The following is a 26,192-nucleotide window of genomic DNA, read 5'->3' as shown; positions in this document are numbered from 1 at the left end:
TGTCCCAGCTTCAGTGCGGAGGCGGGAAGGCCTGTCCCACATGGAATCTCAAACCCGTCAGACAGGTTTGCTGTTCCCTGAAGTTGTACTGGCACCGAGGCTGCCCCGGCCTGGCCTGGCAGGATCTCACTCTGGGCCTGGCTCTGGTCAAGCAGGTAGCTGCAGGGCCCGGGAACACTCCGGCCAGCACCGGCCCGAGGATACCCTGGAGCAGCTGGCCCTGGCCACAGGGAGGGTATGGTGCTGACACGTGAGGGCGGCCATGGGAGGAGGGATGGTGACGAAAGAAGGGACTGAGACACACGGAGACAGAGATAGACAGAGACAGAGAAACAGAGACAGAGGGACACAGAGACAGAGACAAAGAGACAGAGAGCTAGAGAAACAGAGAGAGGGATACAGAGACAGAGAGACCAAGACAGAGATGGAGAGACACAGATACAGACACAGAGAGAGATAAACAGAGAGACAGAGGGTCACAGAGACAGAGAAACAGAGACAGAGACAAAGAGATAGAGAGATAGAGAAACAGAGAGACAGAGGGACACAGAGACAGAGACAGAGAAACAGAGACAGAGACAGAGGGACACAGAGACAGAGACAGAGAGACGAAGAGACAGAGAGACACAGAGACAATGAGACAGAGAGAGATAAACAGAGAGACAGAGGGACACAGAGACAGAGACAGAGAAACAGAGACAGAGACAGAGGGACACAGAGACAGAGACAAAGAGACAGAGAAACAGACAGAAATAAACTGAGACACAGAGAGACAAAGAGAGCCAGAAACAGAGAGATGAAGACAGAGAGACAGAGAGACACTGAGACAGAGGGACAGAGAGGCAAGGATACAGAGAAAGAGACAGAGAGAGAGAGACAGATAGACAGACAGGACAGAGGGGTGACAGCTGTAGCCTCCTTTGGTCGGGCAGGCCCTGCGGCTGTGGACTCAATTTTCCCTTCTGCACACCAGGAAGGGCCTGATTGGGAGAGAAAAGAGGAGAGAGGCGGGAGGGGAAGGGGCGGGTCCGAGGCCAGTCCGCTAGGGAAGTGGGTGGAGAAAGGAGAAGTGGTGAGGAGCCCGGCGCCCAGGAGAGCTGGCAGGGAGGAGGTGCCCCTTCTGCTTGGGAACACAGGGACTTTCCAGAATGTGGAGAAACAGGAAGTGGCTCCGTCCCATCCCTGCCCCCGCATCGGGCTGAGCCAGGCCAGACCCACCTGCCCACCTCACCTGCCCAGGTCTGAGGCTCTGTGCGGGAGCTGCTGGTCACCGCCACGTGCCTCCCTCTCCCTGGCACCTGCCTCAGCCCCCTGGACAGCAGAATGGGCACAGTCCCAGAGCCAGAGTCTTTCTTGCCACCCAGGAGAGACACTGAGGCTGGGAGGGGAATCCAGGTTGGCATCTCCCAGATGGGGAAACTGAGGCATAGCCCAAGAAGGTCCTTATGAACAACCTTCATGTTTGTCTGAAGTTTTCTGCAAATTGAAATAATTAAGACAGGCTGGACACAGTGGCTCATGCCTGTAATGCCAGCACTTTGGGAGGCCGAGGCAGGCAGATCGTGAGGTCAACAGCTCAAGACCATCTGGCCAACATGGTGAAACCCCGTCTCTACTAAAAATACACAAATTAGCTGGGCGTGGTGGCATGTGCCTGTAATCCCAGCTACTCGGGAGGCTGAGGCAGGAGAATCACTTGGACCTGAGAGGCGGAGGTTGCAGTGGGCTGAGCTCATGCCATTGCACTCCAGCCTGGGAGAAAGGGCAAGACTTCGTCTCAAAAAAAAAAAAAAAGAATTTCATTTGGAAATATTCGCAGTGGTTAAATTCTGTTAGGCACTGTCTGTCCATTGAGTTGTCTGAACTACAACGTAGCAGCTAGTTGCTATTATTATTGTTGTTGTTATTATTATTATTATTATTATTATTATTGAGACAGAGTCTTGCTCTGTGGCCCAGGCTGGAGTGCTGTGGTACGATCTTGGCTCACTGCAACCTCTGCCTCCCGGGTTCAAGCGATTTTCCTGCTTCAGCCCCCCGAGTAGCTGGGATTACAGGTGCCCGCCACCACACTCATTTAATTTTTGTATTTTTAGTAGAGACAGGGTTTTACCATGTTAGCCAGTCCGGTCTCGATCTCCTGACCTCGTGATCCTCCCATCTCGGCCTCCCAAAGTGCTGAGATTACCGGCATGAGCCACCATGTCTGGCCACTAGTTGTTGTTATCATCACCCTCCCCATTTTACAGGTGGGAAAACTGGGGCACAGAGAGGTCAAGTAACTCTCCTTGGGTCACACAGCAGATTCACAGCACTGTACTCCAGGCTGGGCCATGAGCCCCAGTGCTGTGTCCCTGCTGCTCTCCAGAGCCACCTCCTGTGATTCCCTGGAAATTCCCGCATCTGACTAATTCCCTAGGCATTCCCCGACTTGGCGAATTCCTGCCGAGATGGCTGGACCCACCCCGGCCTGGGCAAACTGCCCCCACTTCAGGCAAAATTACCCGCCGAGACCTCGTGGTTTCCAGAGGTCGATGTGGCAGAGATCGAGCCCACGCCTCTTCCTGGCTCACTCGGTGACCTCGGGGCGGCTCCTGAACAGTTCGTGCCTCAGTTTCCTCCCTCCTGAAATGCAGGTTAATACCAGTCCCTACCCCAGAGGACCGCTGTGGGAGCAGGGCTGGCATCGTGGGTGTGTGTGACCCGGGGCTTTGCCCAGCGCCTGTACTCAGAAGGTCCCAGCACTCAGCGCGATGCTTTGCTGTTGCCTAACCCAAGCTGTGAAATATGTTTTGTGCCGGGGCACCGCGTTTTCATTTTCCCCGGTCCTCAAAAGTTGTGTGGATGGTCCGGTGTAGGAGGAAATGAGCAGATGCAGCCGCCACCCTCCCGCCCTGACCGGCTTCCTCACTCTTCCAAATCTTCAGTGCCTATTGCTCAATGTAACTGCTGTTCAATTTGCTGTGAAAATAGTCTCAGCCAGGCACAGTGGCTCACGCCTGTAATCCCAGCACTTTGGGAGGCCGAGACGGGCGGATCACGAGGTCAGGAGATCGAGACCATCCTGGCTAACACGGTGAAACCCCGTCTCTACTAAAAATACAAAAAACTAGCTGGGCGAGGTGGCGGGCGCCTGTAGTCCCAGCTACTCGGGAGGCTGAGGCAGGAGAATGGCGTGAACCCGGGAGGCGGAGCTTGCAGTGAGCCGAGATCACGCCACTGCACTCCAGCCTGGGTGACACAGCGAGACTCCGTCTCAAAAAAAAAAAAAGAAAGAGATTCAGTGTGGAGGGAAGTATCTCTTTCGGGTCCGTCTACTCTGCAGGACTTAGGAAAAGCTCACACCAGGTGGACGCCGTTCTGTCACCATGGGTAACGGAGACCCCAACAAGCCGAGGAGCAAAATGTCCTTGTATGCCTTCTGCATCTCACTCTGGACATATCACTTCGGCCTTCTGGGCCTTCTGGGTCTCAGTTTCCCCAACTGCCCCCTTGTGCTTTTGGGTTTGATGACAGGGGTCCCTGTCCTGAATTTTTTTTTTGTTTTAAGATGGGATCTCGTTATGTCGTCCAGGCTGGAGTGCAATGGCACAATCTTGGCTCACTGCAACCTCCACCTCCCAGATTCAAGTGATTCTCCTGCCTCAGCCTCCTCAGTAGTTGGGATTACAGGCACCTACCACCATGTCCGGCTAATTTTTGTATTTTTAGTAGAGATAGGATTTCATCATGTTGGCCAGGCTGGTCTTGAACTCCTGACCTAGGTGATCCACCCACCTCAGCCTCCAAAAGTGTTGGGATTACAGGCGTGAGCCACCTTCTTTTTTCTTCTTTGAGATGGAATCCCACTCTATTGCCCAGGCTGGAGTGCTGTGGTGTGATCTGTGCTCACTGCAACCTCCACCTCCTGGGTTCAAGTGATACTCCTGCCTCAGCCTCCCTAGTAGCTGGGACTACAGGCGCGCACTACCATGCCTGGCTAACTTTTTTGTACTTTTAGTAGAGATGGGGTTTCGCCATGTTGGCCAGGCTGGTCTCAAACCCCTGATCATAGGTGATCCTCCCACCTCGGCATCCCAAAGTGCTGGGATTACAGGCGTGAGCCACCGTGCCCGGCTTTTTTTTTTTTTTTTTTTTGAGACAGAGTCTTGCGCTGTGTCACCCAGGCTGGAGTGCAGTGGCGCGATCTCAGCTCACTGCAAGCTCCGCCTCCCAGGTTCACGCCATTCTCCTGCCTCAGCCTCCGAGTAGCTGGGACTACAGGCGCCCGCCACCACGCCCGGCTAGTTTTTTGTATTTTTAGTAGAGACGGGGTTTCACCGTGTTAGCCAGGATGGTCTCGATCTCCTGACCTCGTGATCCACCCGCCTCGGCCTCCCAAAGTGCTGGGATTACAGGCTTGAGCCACGGCGCCTGGCCTGTGCCCGGCTTTTGGCCTGAGTTTTTTAGAGAGGTGTAAAAAGAGTTTTTATTTTTTTTTTGAGATGGAGTCTCGCTCTGTCGCCCAGGCTGGAGTGCAGTGGCACAATCTCTGCTCACTGCAAGCTCCACCTCCCAGGTTCACACCATTCTCCTGCCTCAGCCTCCCGAGTGGCTGGGACTACAAGCGCCCGCTACCACGCGGGCTAATTTTTGTATTTTTAGTAGAGGTGGGGTTTCACCGTGATCTCGATCTCCTGACCTTGTTATCTGCCTGCCTCAGCCTCTGAAAGTGCTGGGATTACAGGCGTGAGCCACCACACCCAGCTCCAAAAAGGTTTTAAACCTACTTATTATCTGCCTTAATAGGCCTTTGAACAGATTTTACTTTGCCCAGGCTATTCTTCTTACTCTTGTCTACCTGGCACACTCCTACTTGAACTTCAAAACCCCAGTTTCAACACCCTCTTCACTATGCAATCCTCTATGAAGCCCTAGGCAGACATTTCAACCCTCCCTGAGATCCTGCATATGGGAGTGTCTGGTCCAGGTTCTCTCTCCCCTAGACCAGGGGCTTTCTGATGTCGGGACAGAGAGCTGAGTCCTCAGACCCTGGGTTTTCCCAGCTCACGACCAAGCCTTGATTAGAAGTCACTGAACGAACTCCTGGACAAATCAACTCTAGTTTCCGGGGGTTGGAATGGGGGCAGGGGCCTCCAGCTTGTGGCCACTTGGGTCCAAGGAGCTATATCAGTATTGTCATGGTTGAAACTGGGCTCAGAAGGCGGTGGTGCCTTCCACACTGGATTTGCCTTCACTAGCTCAAGTCACAGGAAAACTGCCCCGAGACTCCGGCTCCCTGCGCAGGGCAGCCTCCCACCACAGCCACCCAGAAGAGGAGCCTCTCAGGCCCCCATGGCCCTGCCTGAAAGGACTCTGCTTTCTTGGGGGTAGCCCCTGGGACTTACCCAAACCCCCATGTTCCTGTCACCATGTTGCAGTGTCCAGACCCGCATTTGGTTAGGGAGAGAGATTAATGAACAGAGAGAACTTTGGCTGAGAAAGTATGTCCGACAGGCCCAGAGGTGATTATTTTATTTCACTATTTATTTATTTATTTATTTTTGAGATGGAGTCTCACTCTGTTGCCCAGGCTGGAGTGCAGTGGCACGATCTCAGCTCACCGCAACAACTACCTCCCAGGTTCAAGCGATTCTCCTGCCTCAGTCTCCTGAATAGATGGGATTACAGGCACCCACCATCATGCCCACCTAATTTTTGTACATTTAGTAGAGACAGGGTTTCATCATATTGGCCAGGCTGGCCTCAAACTCCCGATCTCAAGTGATCCATCCGCCTCAGCCTCTCAAAGTGCTGCGATTATAGGCATGAGCCACTGCGCCCGGCTGGTGATCATTTTAGTAGCTTTTGAGGGAGTCTCAGTTTAAAAGTCTGGGGTGAGTAAGCCCCAGTGGGGGAGGTGGCACATGCAGAGGCCTGGAGGGGGTTCTGAGGGAGGAAGAAAAAAGGGCTGCTGTACCACAAAACAGGTTTCATTTCACCAGCACGGTGCAGAAGAGGAAACTGAGGCTTGAGGAGGTGAAAGCACGTGATGGGGTCTCAGGAGACCCAGGCAGGGTGGGATTCGAACCCAGAGTCCTGGGAGTCCCAGCCCCTTCCGGACAGCGGAAGGACCTCAAGGGATTGGCCTGGAAGGTAGCCCCGCCCCCTAAAAGAGACCACGCCCCCACAGCTGGAGGCCCCGCCCCGCGGCATGACCGGAAGTGCGCGGGGCCCCCAAGATGGCGCCCGAAACCCGGAAGTGAGCGGCGGCCGCTGCGAGGCTCGGAGAAACTGAGGCGCTGCGGGCTCCGTGCCCGGCCAGACCCGGGCTCGAGGTGAGGCTCTGGTTGCGACCCCCGCCCCCACTCCACCGCAACCCCTGCCTGGCCCGACCCCGCCTGTGGGTCCGGCGCTCCCCGCGGACCCCTGCGCCCAGGGCTGGGGGTTCTGGGGGCCGCGGGGCGGGGGCGAGCGCGGCGCGACCCTCGCTCTCCGCTGCGACCCCTTCCGACCCCGCCCTTCGCCGCCAGCGTTGACTTAGGGCTGCACCGCGACCACCGCCGTGAACCTTGACCTGCCCCCCCTCCCGGCGACCCCCTGCCGTGAACCCTGACCCCACCTTCCACGACAACCCTCCCAACCTTTCCTTCCCGCTCTTCCCGGTGCTTCCCTGTCCCGCGCTGCTTGGTGACCCCCGACCTTTCGTTTTCTGGTAACCTTTGACCCCGCACTCCTCGGTGCCCCCGAGCCCCGTGGTGACCCCGCATCCGCTTTTCCTCGGCATCCTGCCCTTCCCTTTTGGGGACTCTCGACTCCGTGCGCCTCGTGACCCCCGATCTCTCCTGCCTCCCCGATTCCTGACTCCGGGCTCCTTGGGCGTTCGTGCCCCTTCCTACTCCTTGTCCCCGGTCCCAGGGCCCCTGCCCTCTCGCCCCGCAGCGCAGTCCTCTCTCCCTCCCTCGCCCAGCTCCCCCCGCCGCTCCCGCCCCCGGGGCCTCCGACTTCTCTTCTGGGGCAGATAGTTTCTCGGTTTCTGCGTGGAGGTCCCCCGGTTTGGGATGGGGGCTTGCTGATACTAGGTGACCCCGGAGCCGTCTGGGCGGAGTCTGCAGAGCGTGTTGGGGGTGGGAGTGCGGGTCGCATTCAAACCCGGCTTCTAGGGACAGGCGGGAGGGAGGGTAGCGGGCTGAGATGGCCTGAGTGGGACCCGGGCACAGCGTGTGTCGGCGAATGGGAAGCGCCGGCCGCCTGGTGGGTCCTGTCCCCCGTAGGGCGCTCTTCTCAGCACCCCAGAGCTCCGAAGAATAAGGCTGGTGGGGCCTGGAGGGACCAATCCCCAGACTGACCTGGGGCTTGGCGGGCAGGCGTTGTGGAGAGCCCACCCAGCACCTCCAGGGACGCCGGGCACGGATGGTGCTGGGGCAGGGACGGTGGGTGTCTCCTCGGATGAACTGATTAACATTCTGAAAAGTAAAAAAAAAAAAAAAAAAAAAAAAAAAAATCTATAAAATGTGTAGTCGGGTCTTCCCCTGGCTGCTTCTTCCCGGAATGCCTGTTGGTCCCGCCTGCTCGGGAACGGCCTTCCTGCCTGTGACTGCCGGGACGGGATGGGTTTGGTGCCATCTGTTGCACGCCCTGTCAGCGAGAGTGCCCAGCCTCGGAGCTGGCCTGTGCTGATGCTGGCTGCCAGTTTTGTGGGTAGGGGGGTGCGGTGAGTGTTTTACGGAGGGGCAGAGGGAGCCGAGGTTCGAGAGAAGAGTATGGAAGGAGCCAGGGCCCTGGGGCCACAGACCCCATGGGGAGCCAGCCCGATTACACGGGAATTACAGGCTTCAAACTTTCTTCCAGGCCTCTTCCTCTGGGCCAGGGCGGCCAGGGGTGCTGTGCTGTTTTGGGTGCTCTCCCTGGGATGGTGGGTCTCCCTGACTCGGCCCTGGAAGATGAGCGGTGGGGACCTGGGACCCAGAGAGTTTGTGGCAGGCCGGGCAGGTGCGGTCCACGCCCTTTCTTCCCAGACAGCCTCTGGCCTTCAGGGATCTGGCTGCCCAGCCCTGGATTTTCCCAGGGGTGGCCCCGGTCGTGGGGTGATGGCTCCTCACAGTGGCCTGCTCTGGGCCACCTTCAGAGTTCTTGCCAAGTAAAGGGCGAATTTGAGATCTGGGCCCCTCAGTGGGTGGGATGGAGAACAGCAGGATAGGGGCCCCAGGGTCTCCCACAGCAGGGGAGACGCAGGCAGGCTCTGGTCGTTGGAGAGGGAAGGACTTGGAACGCGCCTGCCAGCCCCTGGAGTGTGATTTCACAGCACAGGGAGGAGGCTTTTGTTTAACTCTGAGGATCCCAGCAGACATCTGCCCACACCTGCCAGGAGCCAGAGGGACCCTGGTGTGGAGGGGGCTGTGCAGGCAGGGGCCGGACTTCCAGTGGGAGGGAGCCTGTGAGGCAGCAGGAGCTTCGCTCGTCCATTCACTCTCGGTTGGAGTCTGGGCTAGACAGGAGGTGCCCAGGTGTGCAGGTGCGGAGGAGAGGGTGCAGGTTCCCCAGCCGCACGACCGTGGGCAGTCACTGCCCTCTCACCTGGTGGGGAAACCGAGGCGGAGAGAGGTTGCGCCAGCCACCTCTAGACCCCCCCCATCTACTTGCTGCCTAAGGCCTCCCCCACCCTCGGGGGTGTGACCAGCTTGGGCTTCGCCCAACCCAGCTCCAGCAGAGTCACGGATGCCCCTCCGGCAGGGCCCAGGCGGAAACGCCAACACCGCGAGAGTGAGCTCTGCCCTGAACAAAGAAGCAACTGTCTGCAGAACCAGTCCAGCTCCCAGAGGCCTCCCTCCCAGGGGGCCCCCATGCTGGGGGGGTGGGATCAGCTCTGGGAAGGGGGCGGTGTCATGTAATCCACAGCTGTAAACGCTTCTGGAGGTGGTGTGGAGGCAGTCCCCCCATGGCGCCAGCGCGGCCCCAGGGGCTGTGCATGTGTGTGTACACGTGTCTTTGCGTATTTACATGTTGTGCCGTGTGCATGCACATGCGTGTTGTGTGCCTGTGTGTTGTATGGAGGTGTGTATTCTGTGCGTCGTACGGAGGTGTGTGCGTTCTGTGTGCGTCATACGGACGCGTGTGCGTTCTGTGTGCGTCATACGGACGCACGTGCGTTCTGTGTGCATCGTACGGACACGTGTGCGTTCTGTGTGCGTCGTACGGAGGTGTGTGCGTTCTGTGTGCGTCGTACGGACGCACGTGCGTTCTGTGTGCGTCGTACGGACGCGTGTGCGTTCTGTGTGCGTCGTACGGAGGCGTGTGCGTTCTGTGTGCGTCGTACGGAGGCGTGTGCGTTCTGTGTGTGTCGTACGGAGGCGTGTGCGTTCTGTGTGCGTGCGTCGTACGGAGGCGTGTGCGTTCTGTGTGAGTCATACGGACGCGTGTGCGTTCTGTGTGCGTCGTACGGATGTGTACGCCTTCTCCGTGTGTGAATGTGCGTGCTCGTGGCTGTGTGCTCCTGTGCATGTGTGTGTTATGTGTTTCATACGCCTGTGTTTTATGGGTGCACAGTGTGTGTGCCTGTGCACCTGTGTTTGTGTGTTGTGTGTGTGCCTGTGCACCTGTGTTTGTGTGTTGTGTACCTGTGCACCTGTTTGTGTGTTGTGTGTGTGCCTGTGTACCCATGTTCATGAGTCTGTTATGCATGCGTGTATGTTGTTGTGTGTTGCCCGTGCCTGTGTGCCCATTCTCGTGTGTTGTGTGTGTGTTTTGGTTGTTGTGTGTATTTTGTGTGTGTGCTCATGTTATGTGTGTGTTGCATGTTGCCTGTGCTCGCGTGTGTTGCTCACGCGTGTTTTGTGTGTGTGTTTTGGTTGTGTGTATTTTGTGTGTGTGCTCATGTTATGTGTGTGTTGCATGTTTGTGCTTGCGTGTGTGTTGCTCACATGTGTGTTTTGTGTGTGCGTGTGTGTTGTGGGTGCGTGTGTATCACCTGTGCACCCGTGCTTGTGCAAACGTGTACTCTGTGTGCATGTTGTGTGTGCACACATGTTGCTTGTGCACCTGTGCTCGTGTTATGCACGTGTCCAGTGTGTGTGTGGTGTGTGTTGTGTGCATGCTGCCTGTTCCCATGCACGCCTGCCTGTGCATGTCTTGTGCACATGTGTTTTGTATGTTTGTATGTGTTATGTGCACATGTGCGTGGCCTGTGTCTGTGTGCACATGTGCGTGTGATTTGTTGTGGGCAGGCCTGGAGTGCCTCCAGTCACTTTTTCCACAGCCAAGGGCTGTGTGGTCAGACAGCACACGGGGAGGGCCGGGTGTGTCCAGCTGCCTGTTGTAGCCTGAGAGCGAGGTCACCCCGACCTGGTTCTCGTCCTGGCCTGCCCGCTGTCCGCCCAGCAATGTGGGTGGACTCTCAGCCCTGCCCCTCGCCTCTGCACTCTCGCCCCCAGTCCCTGGGAGGTCAGCTGGCACCTGCACTCTCGGGCTGGGACGAAGAGCAGACTGCCAGCTCCGTGGTCACCTTGCCTCTTTGCTGGGAGGTGCGGTCACCCTTCACAGGGCCCAGGACTCAGGAGAGGGCTCAGCCCTGGGGACGAAGGCAAAGCTGGGGTTCTGGCCAAGACGGGGATTTCGGACGTGTGGGCCTCATCTGCTCTCGCCCAGGGCCTCCTGGGCCCCGTGAGGAGGTGGAGGTTAGATCTGCTGTGTGCCCAGCACGGATGCTCTGCGGAGGCGTGCTCGCGGAGAGACGCCAGACACAAAAGGCCACCGCACGTGACTCCACTCATGTGATGCGTCCACAGCAGAGCAGCCCACAGATGGGACGTAGACGTGTGGTCACGTGTTCGGAGCAGGGCAGTCCACAGACGGGAAGTGGACGTGTGGTTGCAGGGGCCATAGAGGGGTGGGGAGTGACTGCTGTTGGGGACAGGGCTATTTTTTGGGGGAACGGAATGTTCTGGAATTAGAGGCTATGGTGGTCCGCCTCCAAATACATTGAAACCATTGAGTCAGATGCTCCGGACAGGTGCCCCTCCTGGTGTGGATTGTATCTCAGGGAAAATAAGTGTTTAACAGAAAGTAAGACCTGCTTGTCCTTCAGAATGCCCTGTTGTCACTACGGGGTTGAGCGTGGTGTCCCCGGGAACCGGCCAGGCAGCCCTGCAGCCAGCTTGCATCAGGGGGTGCTGGGCAGCCGTCCTGTCCCGGACCCTAGGACAGCAACAGTGATGGCATCACCCCACCCCCCAGAGGCCCCTCGGCCAGGCCCCGCTCTGCCCCTGAACCACTCGCTGCTTCGGGGACGGGGGCAGGGAATGCTGCGTTGTACTCGAAGGGGCCCTAGGGGACTCCTGGCATGAGGGGGATAGGCCTTGGGCCACATGGGTGGCGCACAGGGTCCGGTCAGCCTGAGGGTGCCTGGTGGTCCAGGCGGAGGCCCTCTGAGAGCTCAGCGTGGTGGCGTGGCCCTGAAGCTCAGTCCTGTGGAGGCCTCAGCCTGGGGCCGCACACATGCCCTGTGCTCTGGCTCTCCTGCGGATTTTCCTGGGCCTCTCGCCCTGGACAACCCCATGAGTGATGGGGTGGGAGGAGGGGCCCGGAGAGTCGTTGCGGAGTCAGCTCCCCTGCAGGCACCGTGCAGTGCAGGGCATGGGAGTGCTGGGCCCTGGCTGGGGTCATAGATGGGACTGGCGGGCCTGGTGCCCCGCTGTCTCAGTGACCTGCTTCGTGACTCGTGCCTGCGCTTCCCGGAGCCCTGCGATGAGCCTCCGTCCCCAGCAAGAACAAGCGCCCAAGTGAAACTGAAAGAGGCGGCCTTGGCATGGGTTCCAGGCCCCACTGTGTTTTGAAAGTGATGTGTGCCAGGTTCTGGCAGGCGGGTCCCTGACGTTTCCTGGGAGTTGCTGCCGCTGTGGCTCCTGGGGCCAAGGCCCTGGGTGCTGGGGCGTGGGGAGGGGGAGCCGGGGAGCCGTCGGGCCTGGCGGGCAGTAAAGGTTTCTGGAACTGACTCACTTGCTGGGGAGGGGCAGCCAGGGAGGGTCACGGAGAAAGTCCCTGCCCTGCCATGGCCCCGTACCGTCGTCGGCTGCCCGTCCAGCCTGGAGCGAGGAGGCGTCTTCTTCTGTGTGTCAGGTAAACTGAGGAAAGCTGCCCCTGGGGTCCGCTGTGCTCACCGCCTGGCCTCCGGTGCCCAGGGGCTGGGTGCAGCGGGTCGCAGGACCCGTGCCCAATGACCGCGGCCTCCCTGCGCTGTGAGAGGGCCAGGCTCCGTGGGAACAGGCAGTCGCCAGGGTACCTGGAACCCGTGGGTGTGAAGGGGGTTCCAAGGCCATGGGGGACGGCGAGGAGCTTCTCGGGGCAACATCACTGTGACCGGAATGTTCTCGCTGGGGGGGCCCGGAAGCTGCGGGGGGGGTCTCCGCTGGGCGCTAGGGCCGGGCGAAGAATGGCTGTTGGTGTTGCCCGGGTGTGGCTGGGCTGACCAGGGGCATTTTCAGGGGCTTTTATCAGATCCTGGAATGACCGTGACCGCCAGGAGCTCGGGGGAGCTGCGAGCCCCCAGGTGGAGGCAGGCGCTCTCGGGGTGACCCTGAGGGCTGGGCGCCCAACACTGCCCCAGGGTGGGGGTGTGGCTGCCTGAACTGCTTGCCGACTTTGGAACATCAGGGGCTGCCACCCCCAAACCCAGACTTGTGGCTTCTCTTGAAAAACCAGATGGTCTAGAAACCTTGGCCACATTCCTGCCAGGAGTCTCCGCTGCCCCTCCCCAGGGGTGCATCTGTGTGGCCCCCTCCCCCAGCTCTGGTGAGGCGGCTCCTGCCCCACTTGGAGGACGTGGGAGGGGCAGGGAGGTGATGCTGAGAGGAGGATACTTGAGTTCCACATCCACAGCCTCTGGGCCCCTGAAGGAGCGGGACCGTGTCCCCCAGAGCCTGCTCGCGTACTCAGTGGCCAGCTTTGCCCCTGGCTGGCCATTCAGGAACCTGGGTTTCCATGCATGTGGCCTGACCGCAGGCTGAGACCGCTGTGTGCTGCGGGTCTGGGTCAGCCCCAGAGGTGCCACGGTCCCCCCCACCCCCTGGAGCCATGGGTGAGGTGCCTCCCAGGGCACAGGGGCTCTGCAGAGGGACCGCCCTGGATTCCTCGGGGCCTGGCATCATCACAGATGTCCTCGCGTGGGAGCCTTCTCCGTCTGGAGGAGGGGAGGTCAGGTCAGAAGCCTGAGAGGGACCTTGCTCTGCTGACTTCTCGGAGGGAGGGATGGCGTCATGGGGTACGTGGCACCCCAAAAGCGGGGAAGTGGGGCCACAGCTCAGCGGCCGCAGGGAGCAGAATCCCACCACCTGGCTGAGCTCAGGCGTGGACTCCCCCGGAGAACCCAGACCAGGGTCCAGGACAGCAGTGCCTTGACCTTGGCCTTGGAGCCGTGGCCATGGAGCACCAGCCCACCTGACCTCTGACCTGCTGCGCCCAGCGAGGGCGCATGGGTGTCGTTTTCAGCAGCTGGGTTTGAGAGAAAACGGATCGGGCCCCACCGGTGAACCTGGGGTTCCTGCTTCTGTGATTTCGGGGCCTCTGTTCCCTCCCCCAGGCGTGGAGCAGGGCCTCACTGTGCGGCCATTGTGAGGACAGGGCCCGCAGCTCCGGCAGGCAGCACTGAAGCCTCGCTCTGGGCCGTCTCGGAGCTGCCGTCCTCAAGCCCAGCCTGAAGCCAGAAGGGACTCTTCCTCCTCCTCCAGGACCTGATGCCCTCTGGGCTCGGATGCAGGTCCTCGTGACCAAGGCTGGACTTAAGGAGCTCAAGGACAGTGGCGACCGGTCGGGCCACTCGCCCCGGGTCAGCATAGCCCGGCTGCTGGCAACGCTTGGCAGTCCCCAAGGAGCCAGGTGGGGAGACCTTGTGGCCTGAGGCCGCTGATGTGAGACAGTGACGGTAGCAGGTGTGGGATGGGCCAGACTACCCTCCGCACGGATTGAAGACACACAAGGGCATCTCCACTTCAAAGGACCGGAAGTCTGGAGTGAGCGGGATTTCGCTTAACATCTGCTCCGGAGAAAAAGACCTGTGGGTCAGAAGGGACCACAGGCTGAAGCTCAGTGTGTTAGAAGGCTTTTAGTGGGCCGGGCGCGGTGGCTCAAGCCTGTAATCCCAGCACTTTGGGAGGCCGAGGCGGTTGGATCATGAGGTCAGGAGATGGAGACCATTCTGGCCAACACAGTGAAACCCCATCTCTACAAAAAAATACAAAAAACTATCTGGGCGAGGTGGTGGCGCCTGTAGTCCCAGCTACTCCGGAGGCTGAGGCAGGAGAATGGCGTGAACCTGGGAGGCGGAGCTTGCAGTGAGCTGAGATCGTGCCACTGCACTCCAGCCTGGGCGACAGAGGGAGACTCCGTCTCAAAAAAAAAAAAAAAAAAAAAAAAGGAAGGCTTTAATGTGTGAGTGTATGAGTGTGTGTGAATGTGTGAGTGTATGAGTGTGTGTGTGCGCACGCAGGTGCAGTTGAGGTCTTGTTCTGTTGCCCGGGCTGGTCTCCACCTCCTGGGCTCACGCAGTCCTCCCACTATGGCCTCCCAGCACTGGGATTACAGGCATGGGCCACCGCGCTGGCCCCAAAAGACCAAAAATAAACCCAAGACCTGAGTGGGCTCCTCACAGCAGCAGAAGCTGCGTGGAAGCTGCTTGGCTGCCACAGGAAGCCGCACCACCCTGGCCAGGCGGACAGGGCGTTAACCACCAATAGCAGTGAGGCCCGGCCATGGGGACCCTGTGCTGGAGCCCCCGCTGCCCGGCCTGGAGGGCTCTTTCTGCAAAGCATTTGTGTCACGGAATCTCCTTTCCACTCCCTCACTGGGGCCTCCCTCTGGAATCTGGGGTCTGGGGTCTGGGTACTGGAATCTGGGGCCTGAGATCTGGGGCCTGGTATCTGGGGTCTGGGGTCTGGGATCTGGGGATCTGAGGTCTGGGGATCTGGGAATCTGGGACCTGGGATCTGGGGTCTGTGGTCTGGGATCTGGAGTCTGATTCTCCAGATGTAGTTTCTGCCTAACAGGAGTCGGTCTCACGTTCCTGGCTTGGGACTCTTGCTCCATCCGAGGGTACAGGGCTGAGTGCCAGCAACCACCACTGCGCGGCTTGGCCCTGACACTGGGACCTGGGCTCCCTCCGTTCTCAGGGACAGCAGTGCTGCCTCGGAGTGCCCCGCACCCTGCTTGCATCTCAGCCACGACGTCCCCCTGGCCCTGTGGCTTCCACTTTTGGGGTTGGCTTGGATGAAGCACCAAGGTCCTCCCCCAGGGCCTCCTTTACTCCCTTTCCAGGCCTTCCCTCGGCGCCGTGCTGACCGTGCCTGGTGGGGTTGTGGGGTCAGCTGAGCAGCCCTGACCTGGTGGAGCCCCGGACGGCGGGGTCAGATGTCAGGCGGGGCCACGTCAACTGCGTGTCCTCCCTCGTGTGGCAGGGGGTTGCCGCCCAGGGTCGCTGGATCCTACCTGCTGGGCATGTGGCCCCGGCTCTGGCTGGACACCTTGTTTGCTTCAGGGCAGTGGAGTCTTGACCTCTTCGGGGCACACCCTGTGGAAGACCCACAGTGCCGCCGCCTCCTCCTCCTCCTCCTCCTCCTCCTCCTCCTGTCTCCACCGCCCCTGGCATCTGGGACGCCCCCACTGTGTCCTAGCACCTGGCCCCGTGCACTGGGGAAGCTTTGTGCTGGGGCAGGACAGGAGATTTGGCAAGAGAAGCTATCAGTTCAGCACCCCACTCAGGCTGTTCCTGCTCCTGGCCATCTCCGAGCTTGGGAACCTTCCCTCCCATGGCACCAGCCTCTCGGCCCCTCCGGAAGGCCCCGGAAGGCATGGGCAGGGGCTTCCCTGGAAATCAGGGGTGCAGTGTGAAGCCCCCACGGCCAACACCCTTGAGTCCTCCCAGGAGAGGGGCAGTGACGGCCGTGGGCCCAGCTTTCCGGAGGACCCACCTGGAGTGAGGTCCTTGATCAGTGGGAGAGGAGCTTCCTGGGCGCTGGGTTCCAACCCCGTCCGCAGGACCCTGAGTCCAGCCAGTACACGGTTCCCTGTGAGAGAAGCACGTGGGCTCCGCGGGACCCTGAGTCCGGCCAGTACACGGTTCCCTGTGACAGAAGCACGTGGGCTCCTGGGGTGTGGGGCGGTAAGGCTGCAGTGCCCCTTCCACCGCCGGGCGGTGGGGGCCGCTGCAGTTCCTCCTGGGATGGGGAGAACTGGAAGGTCCAGAACTTGCTCGCCCTGGACCCCGGCTCTTCCGCTCCCGCCGGGCCCACCTCGTGCGCGTCCTAAACAGAGGGGCCACCACCCAGTGTGCCTGAGAAACCGCAGACGGTGCTGGCCGGTCTGGGGATCCCAGGCTTCCCCAGCCCCGCCTGGCCTGTGCCTGCGCATGGCAGGGTCCAAGTTCGGGAGCGGTGGCCTCTGCCCGTGCTTGGCAGCCTGGAGCCACCGCGGTCCAGACGCCTCCTGGGATGCTGTGGAAATCCACAGACAGCCTTGTGCCGCCTCACTCCAGGGCACGCTGGGGTTAGGGCTGGAGCAGCCTTCTCCCTGGACGAGCTTCTCGTGGCGGCCGCAGCCGTGCTGCATACTGGGTGGCTTAGAGCAGCCTCTGCCTGTGCTGGAGGCCAGGAACCTGAGGTCAACGAGTAGGCTCCAGGGGAGGACCCTTCCTGCCTCTCCCAGCTTCTGGGGCTCCAGGTGCCCTTGGTCTGTGGCCGCATCACTCCAGCCTCTGCTGTCTCCATGCGGCCGCCTCCCGGTGTGTGGGTGTCCATGTTCCTCTTTCCTCTTAAGGACATCAGTTGCTAACAGGGACATAGGCCACCCCGCTCCAGCATCCTCATTGCAACCAACCCCGTGTGCAAAGACCCTGTAAGCAAATAAGGCCCCACTCACAGGTAAGGGTGGATGTGAGTCTGGGGGGACCGTAGTCACCCCACACCCTCTCTGTCCCTGGCAGTCCCTCCTGCACCTCAGGACCAGCCTCCAAATCGTCACTTACCAGACCCTGTCTTGGCCTTGTGGCCCGTGGGCACTGTGGGGTGTGATCCTGTCCCCAGCACAGGCTGTCCCTGGGGCTCTGCCCCGTCCACATTGGTGGCCCTACAGCCCTGGCGTCCCCTCCCCTCTGCCAGTTGGAGTCTGGAATACGGGTGGACAATAGTCTGCCACTGAACGCTGTCCGGCGGTTGGCCTGAGTGTGCATGACGTCAGCTGGTCTCCAGGGTCCTCACACGGGGCCTCAGAGACACCGGCATCAGGTTTCCGGCCTCCATTTCTCGCCTGGGTGTGCATGAAGCTGGTCTACAGGGCCTTACACGGGCTGGAGACGCCAGTGTCAGGTTCCTGGCCTCCGTTCCTCTGTGTGTCGGATGAGGGGCTAGACCAGCTCTGGGGAGCTTTGGGGATGGGGTTGAAGGTCAGGATGGTCTCTCTTGGTCTGAAGGTTGGGCTCCACCCCACGAAGCTGGGAGAAGGTTCCCAACCTGGAGAAGTCTGGTCCCTCAAGGCAGATGTCAGCTGGTCCCTCCGCGGCATCAGCCTCCTGCCTCTGGCGCGCTCATTTGGGGGAGAGGAAGCCAGATGTCCCCCTCGAAGGGGTTGAGATCCAGGCTCCCGCCCCCACAGCGTTTCTTTTCTTTCTTTTTTTTGTTTTTGAGAAGGAGTTTCGTTCTTGTTGCCCAGGCTGGAGTGCAATGGTGAGATCTCAGCTCACTACAGTCTCTGCCTCCCAGGTTCAAGCGATTCTCCTGACTCAGTCTCCTGAGTAGCTGGGATTACAGGTGCGCACCACCACGCCCGGCTAATTTTTTTGTATTTTTAGTAGAAATGAGGTTTCACCATGTTGGCCAGGCTGGTCTCAAACTCCTGACCTCAAGTGATCCACCCACCTTGGCCTCCCAAAGTGCTGGGATTGCAGGTGTGAGCCACCATGCCCGGCCCCCCAACAGCATTTCTGAGGACAGAGAGGGAGGGTGGCACCCTCTGGAGGAGAGGCGGGGTCTGGGGCCCCAGGGAACTGTGGGTCTTCATCCCGAGGTCTCTAAGCTGCTGCTGGGCCAGAGTGGAAGGCTGTGGTTTAGGTGGACGCCCTTGGACTGGTGGGCAGGTGGGTGTGGAGGGTGGAGGGAAGATGGACAGTTCCCATAGCTTCATTCATGGATGGGCAGCTTGGCAGGGGGTGGGGGACCCAGCTGGCCCTGGGGGAGGAAACGCACACGTGGCACTCCACGGATCCCGAGACGCAGGCATCGGTGTGTCGCTCAGTGTGACGCACACATGGAACTTTCGGGGCCCCTTGGGTGCAGGTGTCGGGCATGTTGGTCATTGTGCACCAGTGGAGGTGCCCTTGGGAGACCTGGCCCTGTGCCTTGTGGTAAGGGGGGTCCACCCGTGGTCCATGCTTCCTGGACCCTGGACACCGAGCCTAGGCCAGTGGCACCCTGGTCCTTTCAGGGGCAGGCCGGGCTCTGAGCAGGCAGCGAGGCCGGGGAGGCAGGACTGGCTCTGGGCCCGAGCCTGGGGCCTCCCCTGTGATTGGCTTTTGGGCTGCACGGGGGATGAGGGTCAGAGCTGCAGTCCATGTGGCCGGGTGCCACCCGCGTGCCTGTGGTTTGCCAGGCTGGTCTCCTTCTCCTGCGTGAAGGTTTGCGGCAGCTGAGGATGCGGCTTCTCCCACAGCTGGCAGAGGGCCTGGCGGGCAGCGGAGCCATGAGCCCAACGTGTTTTCCCAGTTCATGCTGGGAATTACATTTTTTAAAAATCTTGTTTTATTTTGAGACGGAGTGTCACTGTGTTGCCCAGGCTAGAGTGCAGTGGCACGATCTCGGCTCACTGCAGCCTCTGCCTCATGGGTTCAAGTGATTTTCCTACCTCAGCCTCCTGAGTAGCTGGGATTACAGGTGTGTGCTGCAACACGGGCTATTTATGTGTGTGTGTTTAGTAGAGACAGGGTTTCGCCACGTTGTCCAGGCTGGTCTCGAACTCCTGACCTCAAGTGATCTGCCTGCCTTGGCCTCCCAAAGTGCTGGGATTATAGGCGTGAGCCACCGCACCCAGCCACACTTTTTACTTTTGAGATAATTGCAGATTTGTGGCTCTAGTAAGAAGAGATACAATTACGACAAGGAGTGATAACAGAGATTCCCATGTGTGTGTTTGCCTCGGTGTAAGGTCTCATAAAATGAGAGAACAGTGTTACCACCTGGATACTGATGTTGGCGTGGGCCACCTTCCCCACTGTGTGGCGGCAGGTGTGAGTGTGTTTGCAGATGCAGGTGGGCGTGCCCGTGCAGGCACAGGTGCCATTGGGGTGTATGTGCAGTTGTGGGTGGGATGCGTGTGTGGGTTCCTGTGTGGGTGCAGGTGTGGATGCCTGTTAAGTTTTATTTATTTTTCTTTTTTTTTTTTTTTTTTTTTTTTTTTTTTTTTTTTTTTTGAGACGGAGTCTCGCTCTGTCACCCAGGCTGGAGTGCAGTGGCCGGATCTCAGCTCACTGCAAGCTCCGCCTCCCGGGTTCACGCCATTCTCCTGCCTCAGCCTCCCGAGTAGCTGGGACTACAGGCGCCCGCCGCCACGCCCGGCTAAGTTTTTGTATTTTTAGTAGAGACGGGGTTTCACCGTGTTAGCCAGGATGGTCTCGATCTCCTGACCTCGTGATCCGCCCGTCTCGGCCTCCCAAAGTGCTGGGATTACAGGCTTGAGCCACCGCGCCCGGCCAGTTTTATTTATTTTTCTGAGACAGGGTCTTGCTCTGTTACCCAGGCTGGAGTGCAGTGGCACGATCATAGTTCACTGCAGCCTCAAACTGCTGGGCTCAAGTAATCCTCCCACCTCAGCCTCCCGGTTAGCTGGGATTACAGATGCCTGTCACCACGCCTGGCTAATTTTTTTTTTTTTTTTTTGAGACGGAGTCTAGCTCTGTCGCCCAGGCTGGAGTGCAGTGGGGCGATCTCGGCTCACTGAAAGCTCTGCCTCCCGGGTTCACACCATTCTCCTGCCTCAACCTCCCAAGTAGCTGGGACTACAGGCGCTCGCCACCATACCCGGCTAATTTTTTTGTATTTTTAGTAAAGACGGGGTTTCACTGTGTTAGCCAGGATGATTTTGATCTCCTGACCTCGTGATCCGCCCGCCTCGGCCTCCTAAAGTGCTGGGATTACAGGCGTGAGCCACCGCGCCCGGCCGCCTGGCTAATTTTTAAATTTTTTGTAGAGATAAGGTGTTGCTATGTTACCCATGCTGGTCTTGAACTCCTGGCCTCAAGCGATCCTCCCACCTTGACCTTCCAAAGTGCTGGGATTACAGGTGTGAGCCACTCCTGGCTGTATTATTTTAAAAAAGAAGAAAATCTTAACTTTAAAAGGCCCCATCTCTGCCCCCGCCCAGGGTGTGGAGTGGTCCCTGAGCCCTGTGTCCCCGACAAAGGAGGCCCACAGCCTCGGGGCCAGGAGGATGCCTGCAAAGGCCCCAGGCACCGTCTGTGGCTGTGACAAGGTCCCGCCGGCTCACCTCGGGTCAGGACGTCCATCTGGCTGGCCAGCCCCTGGGGCAGCTGTAAGTTGGCTCCTCCCTGCAGGCTTGGCCCCACCCCCTTGGCTCCCCAGGGAAGGGAGGGGATCAGCTGTCACCCTCCCGGCCCTGCCTGCCTGACGACTCTTTCACAAGCAGCAGAGCCCTGACACCCACCGCCTGGGACAGGGAGGCTCCGGGCCTCACAGGTGACCCACACAGCTCCCTGTGTAATTCTGATCACCTTGGCAGCAGACTTGAGAACTCGTAGAAAATTTCAAGTAGAGAGGTGGAAAGCGTAGTGTGATGTGGCCGTCCTGGGCATCCTGAGACCCACTTCATCGGGGCCCGGGAGGTCAAAGCTGTGTTGCGGCAGGAAGGCTCATCCCAGTTACCCCAGAAGCTGAGGTACACAAATCACTCGAACCTGGGAGGCGAAGGTTGCAGTGAGCTGAGACCACCTGACGGGTCCAGGCGGCTGCCCCTGCTCTGTAGCCTCGCCCTGTGTGTCCTGCCCCGGGTCTCCCCACTGCCCTTCGGGGGTGTCCACCGGGCACTCACCGCAGCCAGGTGGCCACCGTCGTAATGCTGGGCCTCCTGTGAGTCCGCCGTGCAGACCCCCCTAGACCGCAGTGCAGACCCCTCGAGGCCTGGGCAGGGGTGTGGGAGTGGCTTCTTCATGGGCTCTTGGTGCCTGAAGTTGGCTGTAGCCAGTGGCTGGGGGCTGCCCCTGGGGGCCTGGGGACTTGGTGCCTGAAGTTGGCTGTAGCCAATGGCTGGGGGGCTGCCCCTGAGGGCCTGGGGACTTGGTGCCTGATGTTGGCTGTAGCCAGTGGCTGGGGGCTGCCCCTGAGGGCCTGGGGACTTGGTGCCTGAAGTTGGCTGTAGCCAGTGGATGGGGGCTTCCCCCGAGGGCCTGGGGACTGTGAGCAGCTTACTGGGGCCCAGCCAGGCTGCAGGGATGCAGGTGAGCAGCTGCACTTCCTCAGCCAGGCCCAGCCCTTCCCGCTCCCTCAGCAGCTAGGTCAGGCTGCTGGCCTCACTACCGGGGCGGCTTCCCCCATCACAAACAGGTGCCAGGTGCAAGCTGCTCCCCAGCGCCCGCAGCCGGAGGGTGAGTGCTGCCCCTGGGGTGGAATGTGTGAAAGGGTGGTGTGGGAATGTGTCCGCATGGTGGGGCAGGCGGGGGCACCCGGAGGCCAGTGGCTGCAGAGAGCAGCACCGGCATGGGCGGGGGCAGTGCCGGACACTTGGGTCTCCCTCACCCGCCTCCCTTCCCTGGCCCCCCCTCTGCTCTGCCGCTGCCCAGCTCTGTCGGGGGTGAAGTAGTCTCAGGCAGGCATCTTGGCCTAGGAGCAGGGGAACCTCATGGATGTCTTGACTGTGTCCCCTGCTGTCCCCCCACTGTCCCCCCACTGTCCCCCTGCTGTCCTCCTGTCCCGCTACTGTCCCCCGTCCCCCTGCTGTCCCTCTGTCCCCCACTGCCCCCCCACTGTCCTCTGCTACCCCCCATCCCCCCAGTATCCCTCACTGGGCTGACCGTGTCTTGGCTCCAGCCCTTCAGGCCTCACTTGCCCCAGTCTCCGTGTTGAGGGATGAAGCGCTTTGTCTGCGGGGGTCAGGACCCGAGACGGCCTGTGGTGTCCTCCCCACCAGACGGTCCTGGCAGCCAAGTTGGGGCCTGGCCAGGTGCCCGGAGCTTGCAGGGCTCTCTGCCCCGTATTAGCTGAGCCTTGTGAAATCTGCCAGCTCCCCCACCCCCCAGTCCTAGGATGCCACGCTGCGCGCCTGCCAGGTAAAGGGTGACCACCCTGTCCTCGGCCTCTCTGGAGGCCAGTGGGTGGCGGTCACGGCCGCAGGTGGGGTCACGGCCGCAGGTGGGGTCACGGCCGTGGAGCGGCAGTCACGGCCTCAGGTAGGGTCACGGCTGCAAGTGGGGTCACGACCGCAGGTGGGGTCACGGCTGTGGAGCGGCAGTCACGGCTGCAGGTGGCGGTCATGGTTGTGATGTCACCGGAGGCCGCGAGGCTGCTTTGTCCCGTGACGCACTTCTCGTGGCTGCGGCTCTGCGGTGTTCCTGGGACACCCGGGGGCCTGCTCCTTGCTGTCTTCAGGTCCTGGGAAGGAGGGAGCACCTTGTGCCTGCTGTGAGGATGTCGGCTGAGGTAACACGGCCTCGAGGGACTGTGCGGCAGCCTCTGCGGGGCTCCATCACACGGCCGTGCTCACTCGCCCAGGACTTGCAGCCTCCTCCTCAGGCCTCCGTGTCTGCCTTTGCTGGCATGGGCCTTCAGATGCCTGCCGGCTGTGCCAGGCGACCCGAACCCAGGCCTGGCGGAGTGCTCCGGGCTGTGCAGGGCCCTCCTGTGGTCTCGGTCATGGCTCTGCGGCCAGCGTCTTCTCAGGGTCTCTGCTTTGCCGTGGTGAACGTGGGCACAGCGTAGCGTGAGCTCCTGAGTCCGGCTCTGGGGTCACGTCAAGGCTCCGCCTAGGGGCCTCCATGTCCACATCAGAAAGTGCAGAGGTCACAACCCTGTTCAGCAAGAGGACAGCGGGAGAACCGGGCCCCGTGGACACAGTTCCCCATCTGCAGACGTCTCGGGTCTGGGGGCGGAGCGCAAAGGGGTGAAGGGGCTCCACAAGACAGGTGCTCAGGGACCCCCCAGGCGGAGGTCCGGGCAGTGGCCAGTTCAGAACATCAGGAGGCTGAGCTGTCGCTGCAGTGTGGGGTGAGACCCTGGGGCATCCAGCCGGGAAGACGGGGCGCTTGGCAGGCTCAGGAGAGAGGAGCGGGAGGCGGAACAGTTACCCGGTTCCTCGGATTCTCCCGGATCTTGGTCCTGTCTGAGGTTCTGCCTTCCCAGCCGTTGTCCTGCCTGGGCCACCAGCGCCTTCATCTTTCTCTTTTGCGATGACTCCCTTGAAGACCTGATTTCAGAAGGAAGCCCCATCTCCCTCCGGAAGTCAGCGTGGAAAGTGCGGGTCCTCCCCGGGGTGGGAACCGTGTGAGCCCCGCACCGCGCATCCCTCCAGTCACGGGACTCATGCCTAAAAGTAAAACCAGACGGGGGCACAGCTCTGGTGCCTGCTGGGCATTTGACTGGCGCGCGGCTCTGAGGCTCAGGGTGGGTTGTGTCACCGGGGCTGCATGGCAGAGGCGGCGTTGGGGTGCTCTCAGGCCCCAAGACCCCGCCCAGTGCCCCCTGGGGTTTATCCTGGGGATGGGGCAGCTGGATACCCCAGGGACATGGCGAGGTCACAGCTGCTGCAAGAAAAGGCGGTAGAGTCGATGGGGGAAGGGTCTGGAGGGCTCAGGACCACGGGGCCGGGAGCCAGCCGTTGGGGGCGTGGGCCCTCGGACAGGACGGAGCCTGCAGGCAGGGCTGGTGGCTGGGGGCTGCGGGAGAGCCTGGGGGTCAGGGTGGCAGGGGTTGTGAGATACGGCCGAGGACAGGGCGGGAGGCGATGGGGGGCCGGCAGTGCGTGGAAAGGCAGATGTGGGTCCTGAGGGGTGGCAGAGGGCGAGCGTTCTCAGGAGTGGGCACAGCCTGAGGTGTTGGGTTGTGGGAGGATGTGGGGGTGGGCCCCAGGCCAGGATCACCCAGCCCGGCACCCACGCATCCCCTTCTGTCTCCGGATGGGCCTGTCCTGGGCAGTTCTTAGTAGTGGGGTCACACGCTGTGCGGCCATCTGTGCCTGGCGTCTCTCATAGAGCGTGACGTCCTCAAGGTGCGTCCACGCTGTGGCCTGGGGCAGGGCCTCGCTGCTGTTCACGGTTGGGTCGTGTTCCGGCACGTGGATGGGCCACGCCGCATGCTGGTCCACTCGCCCATCCGTGGACACTGGGCTGCTTCCGCCAGCCGCTGTTGTGAGTGGTGCTGCCGTGGGTGTGCATGGGCACGTTTCTGTGTGGTGTGGAATTGCGGGGTGGTGTGGTGACTCCGGCGTTAGCCTCTTGAGGAATCCCAGTCTGCCAGGCGGCCGCATGAGGTTCCGGCTCCACCTCGTTCTGGGCCCTGACTCCTGGTTGGTTGTGCCTGTTGTCCGCATTGCTCTCCTCCCCCATCCCCTCCTGGTCCAGGTCCCCACACCCTGCCAGGTCCCCAAGGTGTGGACTCCAGGTCACGTGCCATGTGTGAAACCCTCCCCTTGAAGAACCCGGTCCCCTGAGCCTCCTGGGGTTGCCGCCTGGAAGGGGCGTCCACAGAAGTGGGGGCTCAGAGACCGCAGGGAGGGAGGAGCTGCCAGGAGCACCGTGGTGGCCCCGGCGACTCCGACACAGGCGAGCTCAGGGCCCCTGCTGCTGGAGGGGTCCCTCAGCTATGGTGTACCCCAAGGACGGTCATGGGGTCGACCCAGAACTGCCCAAGGTACCTCCTCCCCAAGCTTGTCCACCGTGGGCCCTGGGCCCCGCGCCCCGCTGTCCGTCAGCTCGGGGCCATGTGGCCTCAGAGCTGAGGAGCGTCCTGAGTGTGGAAAGGGTCAGCGTAGGTCTGGGGATGTGGCTGCCGTGAGATGGAACCTGTAGCGGGAAGGGGTGCTGACAGGAGCCGAGGGGGTCCCTGCAGGGGAGGGGCTGCTGAGCCCCAGGGCGGGGGGTGGGCCACCCACCAGCACTGGCGAGCCCCCGAGCGGGGACCCTGGCGTCAGCAGCTGCCTGGGGCCGGGAGGAGCTGTTGGTGGCCACCAGCCCGCGGGGCCAGGGCGGGCTCCCAGGCTCCACCCGGATAACCTGTCTTCCAGAGAACATACCGAGGCTTGGCGGAGTCTGGGTGACTGAGGTTATTCTACTGAGAAGGTGGAGCCAGGCTTTGATCCTGCCTGCCTGACCCAGAATCTTTGACGAGGATTGGCCAAGACCCCAGATCCCAGCGGGCCGGTCCCTTCCCCTAAAGGGCACTTCTGGCAAGGGCATCGCAGGTCTCTGCGGGCAGCTGGAAGGGCCGCCGAGGGTCCCAGCTCTGGTGGCAGTGGGTTGTGGCGTCCTGACCACAGGGAGCAGGCAGAGGCCGCAGACGGTCAGGACGACCTGGCAGGGTGGCTCCACTGTGCCTGACCGCTTCCATCTGGTCTCTGGGACAGGAGTCCCGACCACCCGCCCAGCCCCTGCTCCCCAGCCACTGTCTCTGGAGCACTGGGCAGAGGCGTACCTCTCCCCCACGGGATTGCACAAGTGCCTGCGTGTGGCTGTACGGCAATTACTGGAAGTCCCGGAGATTTCTTCACTCCAGGGCTTGGCCGGGAGTGGCCGCCGCCTCCCCTTCCTGCCGCCCTCGGCAGTGAGCACGCTGGGCGGACGCCTGCAAAGCTTTCCCTGCCACCACAGGCCATCCTTGGTCCCTGCACTCACCGGGTAGGGCCTGGTGGGGGCTCAGCCTGGCGGGCGTCTGGCCGTGTGCCAGAGGCCGTGGGGCACGTGGGAGCTGTCCCTGGCGTCTGACGGTGTGGGGCTCGGCTCTGTAGCTCAGTAGTGTTCTCAGTGGGGACACTGGTGTGTGGTTAGCCTGAAACGAGGTCTGGGCGCTTTTCCAACTCTACGTGGCCCCTGACCCCTCTCCTTGGGAGACCCCCCTGTGGAGCCCTGCTGCGTCTGAGGGATCGGGCTGGGTCCAGCGCTGCCTGGGCGCCCCTGGTTCAGAGGTGCCGGGCCCGGGTTGGACTCTCCTTCTGTAGTCTCAGACTGGCTGGTTGCAAAG

The 26,192-nt window shown here is 60.8% G+C and overlaps 1 protein-coding gene and 1 pseudogene across 2 annotated transcripts in view; one reads left to right on the top strand and one right to left on the bottom strand.

The window, feature by feature from the left end:
• LOC112612792 overlaps window positions 1–21,177 on the bottom strand; it is a 41,806-nt pseudogene extending 20,629 nt beyond the window's left edge.
• The window catches only part of SBNO2 (strawberry notch homolog 2), a 69,331-nt gene continuing 49,342 nt past the window's right edge, over window positions 6,204–26,192 (top strand). The window contains exon 1 of one of the 2 annotated variants that reach the window (XM_025368614.1): window positions 6,204–6,317. The gene's annotated coding sequence lies outside the window, so the exon portion shown is untranslated. The remainder of the gene's footprint in view (window positions 6,318–26,192) is intronic. The other variant, XM_025368616.1, reaches the window with a different exon arrangement.

Source organism: Theropithecus gelada, chromosome 19, assembly GCF_003255815.1.
Source record: "Theropithecus gelada isolate Dixy chromosome 19, Tgel_1.0, whole genome shotgun sequence".
In the NCBI taxonomy this organism is placed as follows: domain Eukaryota; kingdom Metazoa; phylum Chordata; class Mammalia; order Primates; family Cercopithecidae; genus Theropithecus; species Theropithecus gelada.
Note: the sequence above shows the minus strand (reverse complement) of the source record. Positions and strands in the feature narration are given on the sequence as shown.